The following is a 16,423-nucleotide window of genomic DNA, read 5'->3' on the forward strand; positions in this document are numbered from 1 at the left end:
GTGCCAGGAAGACCGCAAGAGTCGCTACGATTCTACACATCGCGTGGTCTCTTATCGTCCCGGTGACGAAGTACTGCTTTATACTCCACTGCGCACCCCTGGCCTTAGTGACAAATTCCACCACCGCTACCTTGGTCCCTACACGATCATCAGCCAAACTTCTCCAGTTATCTACAAAGTCACACCTGTTGATCCCCCAGCCGATCGACGCCACCGTGGAACTGAAATTGTTCATGTTTCTCGCTTGAAACCGTTTGTGCGCCGCGGTACATCGGTTAGTTAGGAGCGGCCAGGTTGGCCGCTTCCGACCCCCCGGGCAGATTGTGTGAGCCTTCTGTGGACCTTATTTCATTTGTACATGCCATCATCATCTTCTTTCATTTGTACATACCATCATCATCGTCCCGCTGCGCCGGCTCCGGCGCGTGCCTGGGTTGGTGATCGGATTAAAAACGCTAGACAAGGCTTCGCTGTCCTTGCCGCCACGACCTCGCTGTCTTGACCTAGTCTTCTTCCACAATATATTGGCTTGGTTTGTGGGGTGTAACGTCCCAAAGGAACTCAGGCTATGAGAGACGCCGCAGTGGAGGACTCCGGAAATTTCGACCAACTAGGGTTCTTTAACGTGCACTGACATCGCACAGCACACAGGCGCGTTGCTTTTCTCCTCCATCGAGAAGCGGCCGCCGAGGCAGGGATTCGATCTCGCATCCTTGGCAACAGTAGTCGAGCGCCGTAGCAACTGCACCACCCCGGCGGTTATATATATATATATATCAACTAAGGGGAAATGAGTGTGCTCGTGATAATACATGAAGGAAAGAAGCCAACAGTCGGCGAGGCCAAGGAAAGCGTGGGGGACGTTACTTTATGTTCTTTTTCTTTTTTTTTTAATGTTTACTTGGATAATCAAAGAAATTAGTAATGTAATCTTGTTTAGGGGAAGATAATTAAACACAAAGTAGTAGAAAAAACCACGTGCCGATGGTGGGAACCGAACCCACGACCTCCGAATATCGCGTCCGGTGCTCTTGCAACTGAGCTACATCGGCCGCTTTCCCCCCTGCTACTTGCTTGGGTATTTATGTTGTCTGTATACGAACCTTGACAGTGTTCACCAGCGCCACCCTCAACCATAGCGGCGGACGTAGAACGTTCTTTGTTACCGCCAGCGTCACGTAGAACGTGATCAAGAGCGAGGGCGAAAGCTGTGCTTGAACCCTCTTACGCTACCTATGGCTTCAAGACTGCCAGAACCGTGACCCCCGTAAGCCACTAGCAGATCAATTAAGGGGAAATGAGGGTGCTCGTGATAATACATGAAGGAAAGAAGCCAACAGTCGGCGCGGCCAAGGAAAGCGTAGGGGATGTTACTTTATATTCCTTGGCCTCGCCGACTGTTGGCTTCTTTCTTTCATGTATTATCACGAGCACCCTCATTTCCCCTTAGTTGATATATATATATAACCCCGCCGGCGTGGTGCAGTTGTTACGGCGCTCGACTACTGTTGCCAAGGATGCGGGATCGAATCCTTGCCTCGGCGGCCGCTTTTCGATGGAGGAGAAAAGGAACGCGCCTGTGTGCGGTGCGATTTCAGTGGACGTTAAAGAACCCTAGGTGGTCGAAATTTCCGGAGTCCTCCACTGCGGCGTCTCTCATAGCCTGAGTTGCTTTGGGACGTTACACCCCATAAACCAAACCAAACCAAACCAATATATTGTGGAAGAAGGCTAGGTCAAGACGGCGAGGTCGTGGCGGCAAGGACAGCGAAGCCTTGTCTAGCGTTTTTAATCCGATCACCAACCCAGGCACGCGCCGGAGCCGGCGCCGCGGGACGATGATGATGGTATGTACAAATGAAAGAAGATGATGATGGCATGTACAAATCAAAGAAGGTCCACAGAAGGCTCACACAATCTGCCCGGGGGGTCGGAAGCGGCCTGCCTGGACGCTCCTAACTAACCGATGTACCGCGGCGCACAAACGGTTTCAAGCGAGAAACATGAACAATTTCAGTTCCACGGTGGCGTCGATCGGCTGGGGGATCAACAGGCGTGACTTTGTAGTTAACTGGAGAAGTTTGGCTGATGATCGTGTAGGGACCAAGGTAGTGGTGGTGGAATTTGCCACTTAGGCCAGGGTGCGCAGTGGAGTATAAAGCAGTACTTCGTCACAGGGACGATAAGAGACCACGCGATGCGTAGAATCGTAGCGACTCTTGCGGTCTTCCTGGCACGCTGCTGTGTTGAGGCGGGCAAGATGACGGCATCTGGCCACACGAGATAAGAACTGGGTAGGTACCGATGTGGAGTAGTCGGGCGTAGAGAAGAAGGATGCGTCAAGAATCGTAGTGGGAGGACGGCCATAAACGAGGAAAAATGGAGAATAACCGGTAGTCCGCTGTACGGCTGTGTTATAGGCGAAAGTGACGAATGGTAGAATAGTGTCCCAATTTCGATGATCCGCCGTGATATACATGGAGATCATATCCGATAAGGTGCGGTGAAATCGCGCAGTCAGCTCGTTAGTCTGGGGATGGTAGCTCGTGGTTGTCATATTATTTTATTTTATTTTTATTTGTCTTTACCCTCAGGGCCGTACAGGTATTTCAGAGGGGAGTGGGCAAAAAGAAATACAGGAAAAAAAGAAGGGTGGATGACGCGTAAAGAACTTCGGCAACGACTGTCGATAAGAAGGGCGTCCCGCGGTCACTTAGGAGCACCCGAGGAGCGCCATGACGCAATACAATTGACGGCAAAAAGAAATTTGCTACTTCTTGAGCGGAACCGGTCGGTACTGGTGCTGTCTCAGCGTAGCGTGTAAGGTGGTCGACAGCTGTTATATTCCAATGGTTACCCCCATCGGAGTGAGGTAGAGGGCCATATAAATCGATGCCGACTACGTCGAATGGCGTAGTGGGACAGGGAACAGGTTTTAGAAGGCCAGCGGGTGAAGAAGTCGGCCGTTTGCGACGTTGGCATAGAGGGCAGGATGCGACGTATTTGGCAACGCTGGAAGATAGGCCAGGCCAAAAGAATCGTTTTTTTCACGCGGTCGTAGGTTTTGTCAACACCAAGGTGACCTGCAGTAGCGTCATCGTGGAGAGCCGCCAGTATACGTGGGCGAAGCACACGCGGCACGACTGGGATCCAGTGAGTTCCATCAGGGCAATACACGAAGCGGAGTAGGATGCCATCTTCGAGCTTGAAATTGCGAAGTTGTCTGCGAAGCCGAGCATTGGGTGGGTCCGAAGCGCAAATAAGGCGGTCGATGATGGGACGGCAGTAGGCATCGGCAAATTGCTGTGAGCGGATAGCGTGTTTGTTCTCAGAGTCATCAAATGAAACTTTTGTGATATACATCGGGGAAAGAGATGGTCGGCTGTGGTCATAGGTGGAAATGCATTGGGGAGAAAAACAGCAAGCCGATTCCGAAAGTGGACAGCGAGAAAGAGCGTCGGCGTCTTGGTGTTGGCGACCCGATTTATAAGTGACGTCGAAATTCTATTCTTGTAGGCGTAGAATCCAACGGCCAAGTCGGCCTGTCAAATTTTTGAGCGAAGACAACCAGCAAAGAGCATGGTGATCGGTCACAACTGTGAAGTGCCGACCGTATAGGTAAGGGCGAAACTTTTGGACAGCCCAGACGACGGCAAGGCACTCCTGCTCGGTAATAGTGTAGTTTTTCTCACCTGGAGTCATAGTCCGACTGGCGAAGGCAATCACTTTCTCACGCGAAGTTGCATCGCGCTGCAGAAGTACAGCGCCAAGACCGAGACCACTGGCATCAGTGTGCAGGATGGTTGGAGCGCTGTCACTGAAGTGGCCAAGAACAGGGTCTGATGTGAGGGCGTGCTTCAGGTTATTAAAAGCAGCTTCGCACTGTTCAGTGCACACGAAAGGGCCGCGTGCTTTAAGTAGTTGATGAAGTGGAGCAGCAATACTTGCAAAATGCTTTATAAAACGCCGGAAATAAGACGCCAGGCCGAGAAAACTGCGCAATTCTGTTGTCCGTTGTGGACGAGCAAATTTCAAGACCGCGATGATTTTTTCAGGGTCTGGACGAATTCCGTCATGGCTGACTAGATGCCCCAATATTTTAATCTCCTTCTGTGCAAAGTGGCATTTCTTGGTGTTGAGCTCAAGGCCCGCTGAAGCGAGACACGTGAGGACCTCATTCAGGCGCGTGAGATGGTCGTTAAAAGTTGACGACAAGATGACAATGTCATCCAAGTAGCATAAACAGGTTCTCCATTTTAGGCCACGAAGCACAGTATCGATCATCCTTTGAAATGTCGCTGGTGCATTACAAAGTCCGAAAGGCATAACATTAAATTCGTAAAGGCCATCGGGAGTTGCGAATGCGGTTTTTTTTTATCGTCCTCGTGCATTGGTATTTGCCAATAACCTGAGCGGAGGTCCAAAGTCGAGAAATATTCGGCGCCTTGGAGAGAGTCAAGGGCGTCATCAATTCTTGGCATTGGGTATACATCTTTGCGGGTAATTTTCTTGAGTGCGCGGTAATCAACACAAAAGCGTACCGAGCCGTCCTTTTTTTTAACTATCACTACTGGGGAGGACCATGGACTTGTCGGGGGACGAATAATATTGCGATGGAGCATGACATTTACATTTTCTTCAATTACTTTTCGTTCTGAGAGGGAAACCCGATAAGGCCGTCGGCGAACGATAAAGTTACCTTCAGTAACGATGCAATGGTGCGCAACACTAGTCCTTCCCAGTGGTGGGGAAGTGGCATCAAAAATGGCTTCGTGTTGTCGAAGCAATGTCAGAAGTTCTTGGCGTTGGTTCGGCGTGAGGTTAGGATTAATAGTCTTTGTGAGAACAGAAAGAGAGACGTCTGTCGAAACACGGTGCTGAGGCTGAGGGGCGGTGAGTACCATCAAGGACAAAGGTTGAACATCCACCATGCAGGGGAGAGAAGTGCCTTTTCGGAGCACGAGGGATTCACGTGAAGTGTTAGTGGCCGCTACTGTCGCTGAGCCGTTGCAGAACCTCACAAGACTAGACGGGAAGGCGATACCGCCTGCAAGATGACGATAAGATGGTGCGATGAGTACGTCCCCGTCAGCGATGTGGTCAGAAACAACGGCAAGCAGTTTTTCGCACTGAGGAGGCAGAACAGTATCAGCGGCGGCAACGAGGGGATGATGTCGTTCGGAAACTTCAGATGAAAAATCGCTGTCTGTCATATGGATAACACGGTCGCCACAAGAAATTAACGCCGAAGCGGTTGACAAAAAATCCCATCCAAAAATCATCAGATGCGCACATGGTGAGAGCACAGCAAACTGCACATGATGGCGGACGCCGTCAATAACAACACGTACGGTGCACTTTGCTAAAGGGCGCAAAGGGACGTCATTGGCGCCACGGAGTTCCGGCCCATCATATGGTGTCGTAACTTTTCGCAAACGGTAGCTCAAATCAACGTGAATGATAGAAATTGCAGCTCTTGTATCAATCAATGCTTCGGCCGGTAATCCTTCAGCGAAAACAGAAATCACATTATACGGGCGATCTGGAGGGCTTTTGGTATGTTCGCAGACTGCAGTTTGACCTCCGGAAACTGCAACGCTTAGTTTTCCGGATGGCGGACAGGGATAGTTGTTGCGGGTCGGAGAGGGGAAACTGAGCGGCGGTATGGGGATAGGGACCGACGTCGGGATGCATTGGTTCCACGAGGCTCAGACGAGGATTCTGGAGGTGGGGATGATCTTCGAGGTGGGCTGGAAATAGGTCGTCGCTGATAATATGAGGGTACGTCACTTTCGAAGGCGTCATAACCACGCCGCTCGTTCTGAATACGTCGACGGCAGAAGCGGGATATATGCCCTCGTATTCCACAGTAGTAGCACACTGGGAAGAGGGGCGCCAGGGTGCGTAATAGGGTGGCGTAGGCTGAGCCGTCGTCACGGCGTTGATGTGGTTGTAGGGCGATGCCAGTTGGGGCGGCGGAACAAAAAGAGGGGGTGATGCTGCGACGTGCGCGTAAGTCGATGCTGGGCGGGGTGTGCAGGAGGGTCGGACGCCATAGGTCGCGTGATTGTTGCCAGCTCATCTTTAATGATGTTGCGGAGACCGGCGTCATTAGAAGGTACGGAAGAATGATCGCACCCGTGTCGACAGACAGGCTTGAGGGCTTGGAGCTCCTAACGGATGATGGCTCGAATCAGTGCCCGTAGATCCAGGTCAGCATAGGTCGGGCCAGTAGCAATGCCGGGCTGCAATCGGGAGGACTGCAGCTGGTCGATGCGTTGGCAGGTCGCAATAATGGCGTCAACAGTAGAAGTATTCTGGGCAATCAAGGTATTATCAGCTCAGTTCAGTTCAGTCCTTCAGTCGTGTCCGACTCTTCGTGACCCTATGGACCATTTCACGCCACGCTTTCCGGTCTCACTATCTTCCTAACATCACATAACTTCATCTGCAGTAGGGTATTATAAGCCACAGAATTAATTCCTTTTAAGATGTGGTGTACGCGTTCAGGTTCCGGCATGGTGGGACTAACACGCCGGCAGAGTGCAAGTATGGCCTCTATGTAAGACGCGTACGACTCATCGGGACCTTGAAGGCGAGAGGCGAGCTTGTTCTTCGCGACCTCAGTCCGAACTGCGGAGTCGGCGAAATATTGGCGGAACTGCTGCTTGAATGTTGTCCAGTTAGTGGTGTGAGGTACGCGGTTAATAAACCAGGTTCTGGCGACTTCAATGAGGTAGAAAGAAACATTAAAAAATTTTAGAGCATCGTCCCACCGGTTGTAGTTACTGCAGCGTTCATAGGTGTCCAGCCAGTCATCGACGTCTTCGTCGCGACGACCAGCGAACAGCGGCGGGTCGCGTTGTCGTGTGGGCACAGTCGGAGGGGGTGGTGCAGCCGAGGTAGAGGGTCCTGCCGATTCGTGGGTGCTCCCGGTAGACATAACAATGGTGGCAGGCGGTAAACAGCGACCGGAACGTAGCCCCAGCGAGAGGTAGGGCACAAAACAGCAAGGGGATCAATTCTCACCTCCACCACTTGTGGAAGAAGGCTAGGTCAAGACGGCGAGGTCGTGGCGGCAAGGACAGCGAAGCCTTGTCTAGCGTTTTTAATCCGATCACCAACCCAGGCACGCACCGGAGCCGGGGCAGCGGGACGATGATGATGGTATGTACAAATGAAAGAAGATGATGATGGCATGTAAAATGAAAGAAGGTCCACAGAAGGCTCACAATATATATATATATATATATGTATAATATACGACGAGCGAGATTAGGTCCTTGTTCTGCAAGACAAAGATGATGCGACACGGATTATTGCTCATCGTGCGCTGAGAATTCACGAATTGCGTCCAGGAAGGCCAATTGTGAACATGAATACAGAAGAAAGAACTCGGAAAACCCTGTCACTTCATGATTAGCTGTGTTATAGGCGTAAGTCACAAATGGCAGGACGACGTCCTAGTTCTCGTGATCGGACGCTACTGTTTTTCTGCCCTCTCTGCTTGTACAGATCATATAGCGAACAAATTTTTATCTTTACCTGCTTGATTGCGAGCTGACCCTGGGCTACATTTCGAACGGCAAAATGTGCCCTTTTCTTTATAGCGATAGAGATGTGGTCAATGAAAGAATTTCATTGCATACATTGTATTGTCTCTCCACCTTGGTAATACTATTTATTATTAACACATTTTTAGGTTCCTACATAATAGCCAGGTGAATCTCTCACCAACTAGTGTCTCAATTGCGTCAAATTGTTTCAGGAGATCCGAATTTCAAGTAATATCGTTTGCGAAACTTGCTGGCAAATAATAAAAACAGATAAATTGTAGAACGTTCTTTTTAACATATCGCCGGAGCTGTCGTTCGAGAATACGACTGTTTCAAGGTTTCGCACAAAGTAACATAAACTGCGTGATCTTGATCGGGGAGCGTCTACGCAACCATATGGGCCCCAATCACCTCACGAGTCGACCGACCCTTCTTCAGTTTAGCAATTTATTGTTTTTATTATTTTTCAGCAGTCTGGATAAAATTATCACAATGAAATTATTTTTGTCTTACATTTTTATCCAGTATCTATGTTTCATTATCGTCTCATGCTCGCATTTTCAAGCTTGCTACTGTGCAGATTTTTTATGTCTGTTCTCTTACCTTTCTTTCTAGAATTTTTCTGGTCACATCGTTGAAGATGTCGAATGCACGTTTTCCACTATTCGTTTTATTATGTTTCTCTGCTAGGAGGTTCGATACGGTGGGCCGAAACATTCTCTTTTTCTTCGTTCGTGTCTATGCAAAGATTGGTTTGTGGTTGGTTTGTGGGGTTTAACGTCTCAAAGCGACTCAGGCTGTGAGAGACGCCGTAGTGGAGGACTTCGGAAATTTTGACCACCTTTAATTCTTAAACGTGCATTGGCATGGCACAGCACACAGGCACCTTGCTTTTCGCCTCCATACTAAGCCGTGACGGCTCAAGGTGCGTTTGATGCCTCACGCTGTTGTTGTTGTTGTTCTCCTCTAATTTGATTGCACATACCCACACAGGGGGATTGGCCAAAAATTGGGGTGCAGAGATATTAGATTTTAAGATGTACAACTACATCGCAAAAATAAATAGAAATAAAGACTAGGGAATAAAGAAGGAAATGTAAATATGAAAAACCAAAATAAAAAAGAGCAAATACTAACGCATGCAATAGGAGAATACTAAGATTTATATGTAAAGATTAAAACTTCAAAGCATATTAGCAATATAGACGTTTTGTTTATATTAAGAAGGTTTGAATGGCGTTAAAAACCGTTTTCAATACCGTTTTCACATCATGCGGCGTCAAAATATCAAGAAATGATCTATTGCTTCCGGTTCCCCGCAGAATGCGCAGACAGGAGAAAGCGCCAAACCAGACCTGTGCATATAGAAATTTAGGGGCGGAATACGACAGCGTAGCCTGGTTAGAGAGACCTCAGTCTGTCTTGATTGACATGATTTCCTATTCCAGAAATACTTGAGATGCAGATAGTCCATGCAATGAAAAAACAGATCCAGACTGCGTGCTTAATACGGCACGCCTCCGAAATCGTGCTGCTGTTATGTACGCTGTTGCCGGGAGGATGGGCAACACAGGGCTATTCAGAGACTCTTTAGCTAATCTACCAGCAATCTCAGTGGCTGTCACATTACTGTGGCCTGGTACCCACGCTATATGTACGAGGCTAAAATGTGAGGGGAGCAATGAAAGAAAGGTGTTTAAAATTGGCGAATCCATATTCGAAAAAAGCGACAATCACAAGGAATAAGAGTCTGTAATTACAGCCGCTGTTGAGTATGGTAGGTCTAGTTTGCGCAAAGTAAGCACCACCGCCAGCAACTCCGCCTGGAAAATTGGAGTAAAATCCGGAAGACAGATTGAAAAGCCCAGTCTAAAAGTGGGCAGTATATTCCGACGCCGGCTTTTTTATTAAATTGAGAAGCATCAGTTGCTATCATTATGCTAACGGGAAGACTTTGTAAATCATCTTCTAATAATCCATTTAAAATGTGAGGTGATAAGTGTTTTGCATTATTTGGGAAAATGTCATCATAGACAATTTGAACCGACGGTGCACTTACATTTGTTGGAAGGATGTTAGAAAGGACTACGTGCAAAGGCTGTAACAGATTTTGCACTAGAATTACCTGCGGGGTATGAAACCGAGGCCACATCCGACTCCCAAAAAAGGAGTCCGGCTCGCAACAAAAAATTGATAGGGAGCGGTGGAATTGTGCTTCATATATTTTTAGATACGTCTGGACAGTCAAGAATGGTAATCTAGCTAACAACGGTGGTATTCTGGCTTCAAGGTATAATACATTGTTAGACACAAATTTGTGGAGCCCAAGGCACAATCTAAGCGCTTCCCGCTCTAAAAGAACCAGCGGACGAATTTTGTAAGCAGGGGAACCAGAAAATAACACAGCTCCAAATTCTATAATTGGGCGGACATACATAACATAAATCATTAAAAGTGCGTCTCGCCGCATCCCAGACCTTGGATTGCTTAACCTGTGCATACCCACAGCGCGAGCCCCCTTGGCTGCAGCATGTTCAATGTGATCCCTCCATGCCAGATGGTCATCGTAAATCACCCCTAGATATTTCAAAGACTTAACTTGAGGAATCACTTCCTGCTTAAATGTTAGAGAAAGATTTACCGGATCCTTAAATTTAGAAAACAAGGAAAGCGCACTTTTTAACGTTTAATGTAAATATTAACTCACATAACCAATTTTGAAGGGAGCTTAGGTACGATTGCAGGTGCCTGTTGAGGGATTGAATGTCAGGTGCAGCCGTAAAGAACGCGATGTCATCCGCATAGACATACGTGCGAATATCTTGATGAGTGGGAATTGAACTCATTAAAATGTTAAAGAGCACGGGCGAGAGAACTGCCTCTTGAGGGACACCTCTGGGTTGTGGATATCTGCGAGAATGTACTCCATTGAATTAACAGTAAAATTGTCTATTTTGTAGGAATGTAGATATCCATTCTATTAAATGTTGTGGAAAACGTAGAGTTTCTAACCTGTGCAATCAAATTCGGGGCTATACACTATGATAAGCCTTCTCTATATCGAGAGTCACCAATTCAGCATGAATTTTGTTGCAACGCGCAAGAAGAATTCGACTCTCAAGCGCATTCCATATTGAACATTTTGCGCGAAATCCGATTTGACAGGGACTAAGAATATGTTTTTGTTCCACAAACTCTGTAACCCGCTGGAGTACGAACCTTTAAATTAATTTTACCAAGTTTGCTGTTAAAGATATCGGTCTGATATTGTCCAAAGTATAGCCACCACCATTAGTTTCAGTAAAGGAATCATTTTGGCTAGTGTCCAGTCACCAGGTATCCAAGAATGAATAATTGAGTAATTTACCAATTCTAACAAGGGATTTGGAGACACCTCAAAGAGGATCTTTAACATTTTAGATGCTACTCCATCAGGGCCAGGCGCAGCAGCTGGCAATGTCAGTACAATCGAAGAAAGCTGAGAAAATGCAATTTTAGGGACATCCTTAGCCGTATCTACTGGGCCTACAAACAGGGGATTTGGAAAGTGTTGACAAAAAATGCTTTTCTAAACCTTTAGCGATGTTTTCTACTGTTTTAAGAGCTTCTTTAGGAGTCGATACACTTGAGGGTAAATTTTCTGAGACAGGAATCTTTTTCCGTGGTTTTAAAAACCTAAAAAGTGCCCGTCGGTTATAAGATTGTGAAATGTAATTGAAATGCTCAGTATCATAATTATATTTCGCTTGTGCGACTGTGTGTTTAAATGTGGCTGCAAAAAAATTATAATCATGCCAATTTTTGGGGCACTGGTTGTGAAGGAGCTTCTTCCATGCAGCCTTTCTTCTTCTATAATCACGCAAGCAATCTGCATTCTACCATTTTGTTGATGTATTTCCTTTAGATGCTCGTACTAAGAATTCACACTTCTTACGACAGGATGCAATAGCCTGGCATAATGTTTGCGATTTTAACTCTTCCGTAGCCTCAACTACTGACTCAAGAGACGAAATCAAAAATGAGTGAAACTGGTTATAATTAACATATGATCTCAACTGAGATGTCGGCGGAGTTAAGCGGCAGTTAACCTCTAAAACAATAGGTATATGGTCGCTAGAGGCGCCACCATCAACTGTCGACCAATTTAGTATAGAAACACTAGTGCTGGAAAAAGTTAAATCTATCACTGATTGACTGTGAGCACGTACAAAAGTTAGTAAGCCAGAATTCACCCAATTAAGGTTATTGTCTGAAAACCAATCCCACAGACGCCTGCTGTAGGGATCCGTCTTGTAACTCCACGAAACATCATGCGAATTAAAATCTCCAGCCAAAATAACCGAATTTTGACAATTAACTATTAGGTGGTTTAGCGATCTGGTGCCCTGAACACCATGAGCGAAATAAACATTCGCTAATGTAAACGGACTGAAGCCTGAAATTTCAAAATCTAAAGCCAATAATTCAGAATCTAAAGTAGAATATTGAAAATTAATCTTAGCCCTATGACAAAATTTTGAAGAAACTAGAATTAGTAACCCACCACCTCTTGACTGCCGATCTTGTCGGAATGATCGATAATTTTGTAAGTGAAAATGTTTTTCAGTTGTAAGCCAAGTTTCTTGCAAAACAATTATGACTGGATTCTGTTTTAAAGAAAGATAAACTAAATCTGTAGTAGCTGAAAGAAGAGATCTACAGTTCCACTGAAGAACTTTTAACGTTCCTGTGGTTATGTAATCCGGGCAGCAGCAACAGCCTGACCCAAAATGTTTTCCTTTAGTTTAGAGCCTAGCTGTTGCTTTTTTGATTTTGCCTGTGAGCGAGGTGATGACGGGTTTGACAACAGGGATCCACTGCGTTTTAGAATTCGCGTATCTGTCTCTCGCATATCTGCTTCATGAGCCTCGTCTGACTTGTCGGAATTTTGCATAGTTGATGCGGAAAGAGACTCATTTTGCGAGCAAGAAATTGTAGGTAATAAGTGCTGCCCTGATAGTGAATGCCCAGGTGCCGTAGGAGAAACCGTAGCAGTTTGCACAGCCTGAAAAATGTGAGCTGCCAGAACGTTGGATATGCATTCTGTGACTGTTGTCACAATCCTATCCACCATTTTGGTCATGGTTGCTTCGACAGCAGTTATTATGGCTTTAGACATCGAGGAGTCTAATGATGCTCCTGAACGGGCTGACACACCTGCATACCCATGAGCTCTCTAATTTCTTGAATTGCCTCACGCCTCGAGCAACATTTGCGGTCAATAATCTCCAGAATTTGCATTTCATGCGCTCTAGAAGGACATTCCAAACAATTCGCTGAATGAAGTCGGCCGCAAAGACATTTGACATTTTGATCAGAGCATAAGTGTGCTTTATGGGCATCGCCGCATTTGCAACATCGCAAAGTGGATTTGCAACCGCCAGCAGTATGGCCATAACGCCAGAAGTTGTTGCACTGCAGAGGCTTTGATGGTAGGGGATCTACTCTGAATAGAAGGAAGAAGAAGTGGAGGTTTCCGAACGTCTGAAGCTAGCGCTCTTCCACTTTTCTGGATTTTATATCGCTGTGAACTATTTGTGATCTCGACATCCTTCGGGATGGCGGGCGCACGACCCTTGCGCCCACCCGCCACCATCGAACAGGCTACAGCGTACTCGACGGGTCACCTTGACGTCGCGGACGTGGAGCTTCCAGACTCGGCAGATGACTCCACCGTGACTGAGATGGATTCCGACAACGGCTACAAGCCTGTACAGTCGCGCCGCCTGAAAAGGAAGCTGCGCCGAACATCAGTAATGAGTGAGACACCAAAGAAGAATGCTGAAAAGCAAGGGATCTTTTCCGTGGCCTTCGTACCAACAACGGCAACGGCGAATCTGAATGTGATAAACAGACAGCACCTGACGCAGTTTTTCGACCAGCTGGTTCCCGGTGAAGTTGACGAAGTCAGAATTAATCCCTGGAAGAATGTCCTGACCGTGGACAAGCTGAAAGGAATTGGTGCGCTAGGCAACATGCCGGTCCGTTCCTTTTTTGCACATGGGAAAAAGACTACTGCAGGTGTAATCAGCGACGTTGACCCCGAGATAAGTGAAAGCGATCTCGGCACGCTGATCAAATCTACGGCGCGCATTGTGGATGTTCATCGATTCGGCCGCTCAAAGTGCATTAAATTAGTCTTTGAAACTGAATCCCTCCCATCACACGTTAAAGTGGGCTATGTGAGACACCCAGTTCGGATGTATGTTCCAAGACCTGTTCAGTGCCACAAATGCCACAAGATCGGACATGTGAGCGCCGTTTGTCGAAACGAGGTCTCCTGCCGTCGATGCGGCGGTACGCATCCTCATGAAGCATTCGAGACGGAGACTGTCAAGTGTGCGAACTGCTCGGGTGCCCATGAATCGACGGCTAAGGACTGTCCTAAAATTCGGGATGAAAAACGTATACTAAAAAAGATGGTGAGAGATAACTCGACTCATCAAGAAGCGGCCGCGTCTATTCGTCGTCGCAAGCACCGTTCCCGACGCCGACACAAGGAATCGGAAGGCAAGCCTAGCCTGGATAAGTCAACTTCAGAGTTAACGTCAGCTCAGGTGCCACAACAGATTGAGTCTTATCCCGCTAAGAGTACTCTTGCTGTAATGTCGCAGACAGTGTCACAGGCCAAGGATCCGACAGAGGCTGTTGTATTACCTACCGCCTCTGATGCTGAGTGGCCAGCTCTACCATCAAAGGCCAACGCCAGGCATAATCCCAGTTTGGTTGCCACACGTACTGAAAATTCCGACAACCCCGACAGCCAGCAGGTAAAAGAAATGCTGAAACAGCTGGTTCGTTCAATGCGGGTGCTGCTCTCCAGCATCAATACACAAACAGCAAAGTTTGCTGTTCAGTTTTTGGACGCATTTGAGCCGCTCTTGGCGGCATTGCAATAATTCACAATGGCGCAACAAACTAACCCCACCTCTGTGACGATGCACTTGCGCCGCAGTGTTGTGATGCAATGGAATGCTCGAGGCCTGCGTGGTCGGCTGAGTGAATTCCGATAGCGGGTACAGAAGTACCGCTTTCCTGTGATTGTGATCTGTGAGCCCAACATGCCGGCTGCTTTCCGCCTTTCTGGATATGTTCTGCTATGGTCTAGAGAAGCTAACGAAACAAGCAAAGTGCTGGTATGTGTACGCCAAGACATTGCGCACGTTCGCCATGCTCTGCAGCCCCACAACACGAACCACTACATTTGTTTGACGTTAACCCTGAAAGGACGAGTATGTTCTGCAATTGGCGCTTATATTCCACCGAGAGATGGCTTGGACAAATCATATGTATTTTCAATAATCCAGTGTTGTGCAGCTCCTCGTATTATTGTGGGGGACTTTAATGCTCACCACCCTCAGTGGGGTAGTGCAATAATGAGCAATAGAGGAAGAGACCTGGCAGACTTTATGCATACGCAAGATCTCGTCAATATAAACGACGGCTCACCGACGTTTCTACGCGGAACAACCTACAGCAGCTGCTTGGATGTGGCGTTTGTTTCCAGAAACCTCCATCCCTCCGTTTCTTGGTGTAGTGATGTGGAAACACATGGCAGTGATCACATACCAACGTACATATGCATCAAGTGGTTTGCACCGGCCACTTCACCTCGTGTGCAATACACAGACTGGCCCGCCTTTAGGGCAGCGGTGGAGACTTCCAGCGTGGACCTCCAGTCACCATCTCAAATAGAAGGACTCATTACTTCCTCTCTCAGTGAGAACACTCGCTATGTTAGTGTGCCGGTGTCAGTGTCCAGCATCGACGTGGAATTCGAGCGGCTTCGCGCGATCCGTCGGCGGGCTGAAAGGAAGTACAGAAGAACAAAATCCGCGCAAGATCTCGCACTTTCTCGCCGAGCTAAACGACAAGTTTTGCGTCACCTGGAGAGGTTAGGACGACAACGTTGGAGACAGTTCTGCTCATCACTGGATCCCCGTAAGCCCCTGTCGCGTATCTGGCATGTTGCGAGAAGCTTGCGCACACCTCCGCAAGAAAGGCACCCTTTTCGTGCCCTGGCCCTTTACCAGCGCCGCAATGAAGTTGACGTAGCTGAAGATTTTTGTAAAATGGTTGTGGGCACAAACCAGGCACAGTTACCAATTTCAGAGGTTTTTGCACCACCTTCGCCGAATGATCAATACGACGTGCCCTTTACTATAGCTGAATTAGACGCCGCTGTTGCTTCTTGTCGGCATTCACCTGCACCTGGTCCCGACGGGATTACATATTCAACCTTATCGAGCCTAGGCAAGGATGGTAGAACTGCACTACTTAATTACTTCAATGATATATGGGCTTCTAGTACTGTTCCTGAACACTGGAAAATTAGCCGCCTGGTTGCTCTTTTGAAGCCTGGAAAGCCTCCTCTCGAACTTACCTCATACCGGCCAGTTGCCCTAGCAAGGTGTGTTGGAAAAGTTATGGAGCGCATGGTGCTGGCAAGACTTGAGTGGTATCTAGAGAGTAATGATCTTTATCCGAATATGATAACTGGATTTCGCCGCGGACGCTCTTCCATTGAAAGCGTCATCGACCTTGTGGCGACAGTAGAACACGAAAAGCGTCACCGTCGACTAGTAGCTGCTGCATTTTTAGATATAAAGGGAGCTTACGACAACGTCCTCCATGAAGCTATTCTTGATGGACTTGACGACGTGTGAGTTGGTGGCCGACTGCACTTGTGGATTGTAAGCTATCTCAGCGGCCGCTCTGTTTACATGACTACGCCTGAAGGAGATACTACCCACTTTCAGGTCGGTCGTGGAGTTCCACAGGGAGGAGTTCTCAGCCCAACTTTATTTAACGTTGCGCTAATTGGCCTG

Source organism: Amblyomma maculatum, chromosome 3 (genome assembly GCF_055883805.1).
Source record: "Amblyomma maculatum isolate TAMU_Amacu chromosome 3, ASM5588380v1, whole genome shotgun sequence".
Lineage (NCBI taxonomy): Eukaryota > Metazoa > Arthropoda > Arachnida > Ixodida > Ixodidae > Amblyomma > Amblyomma maculatum.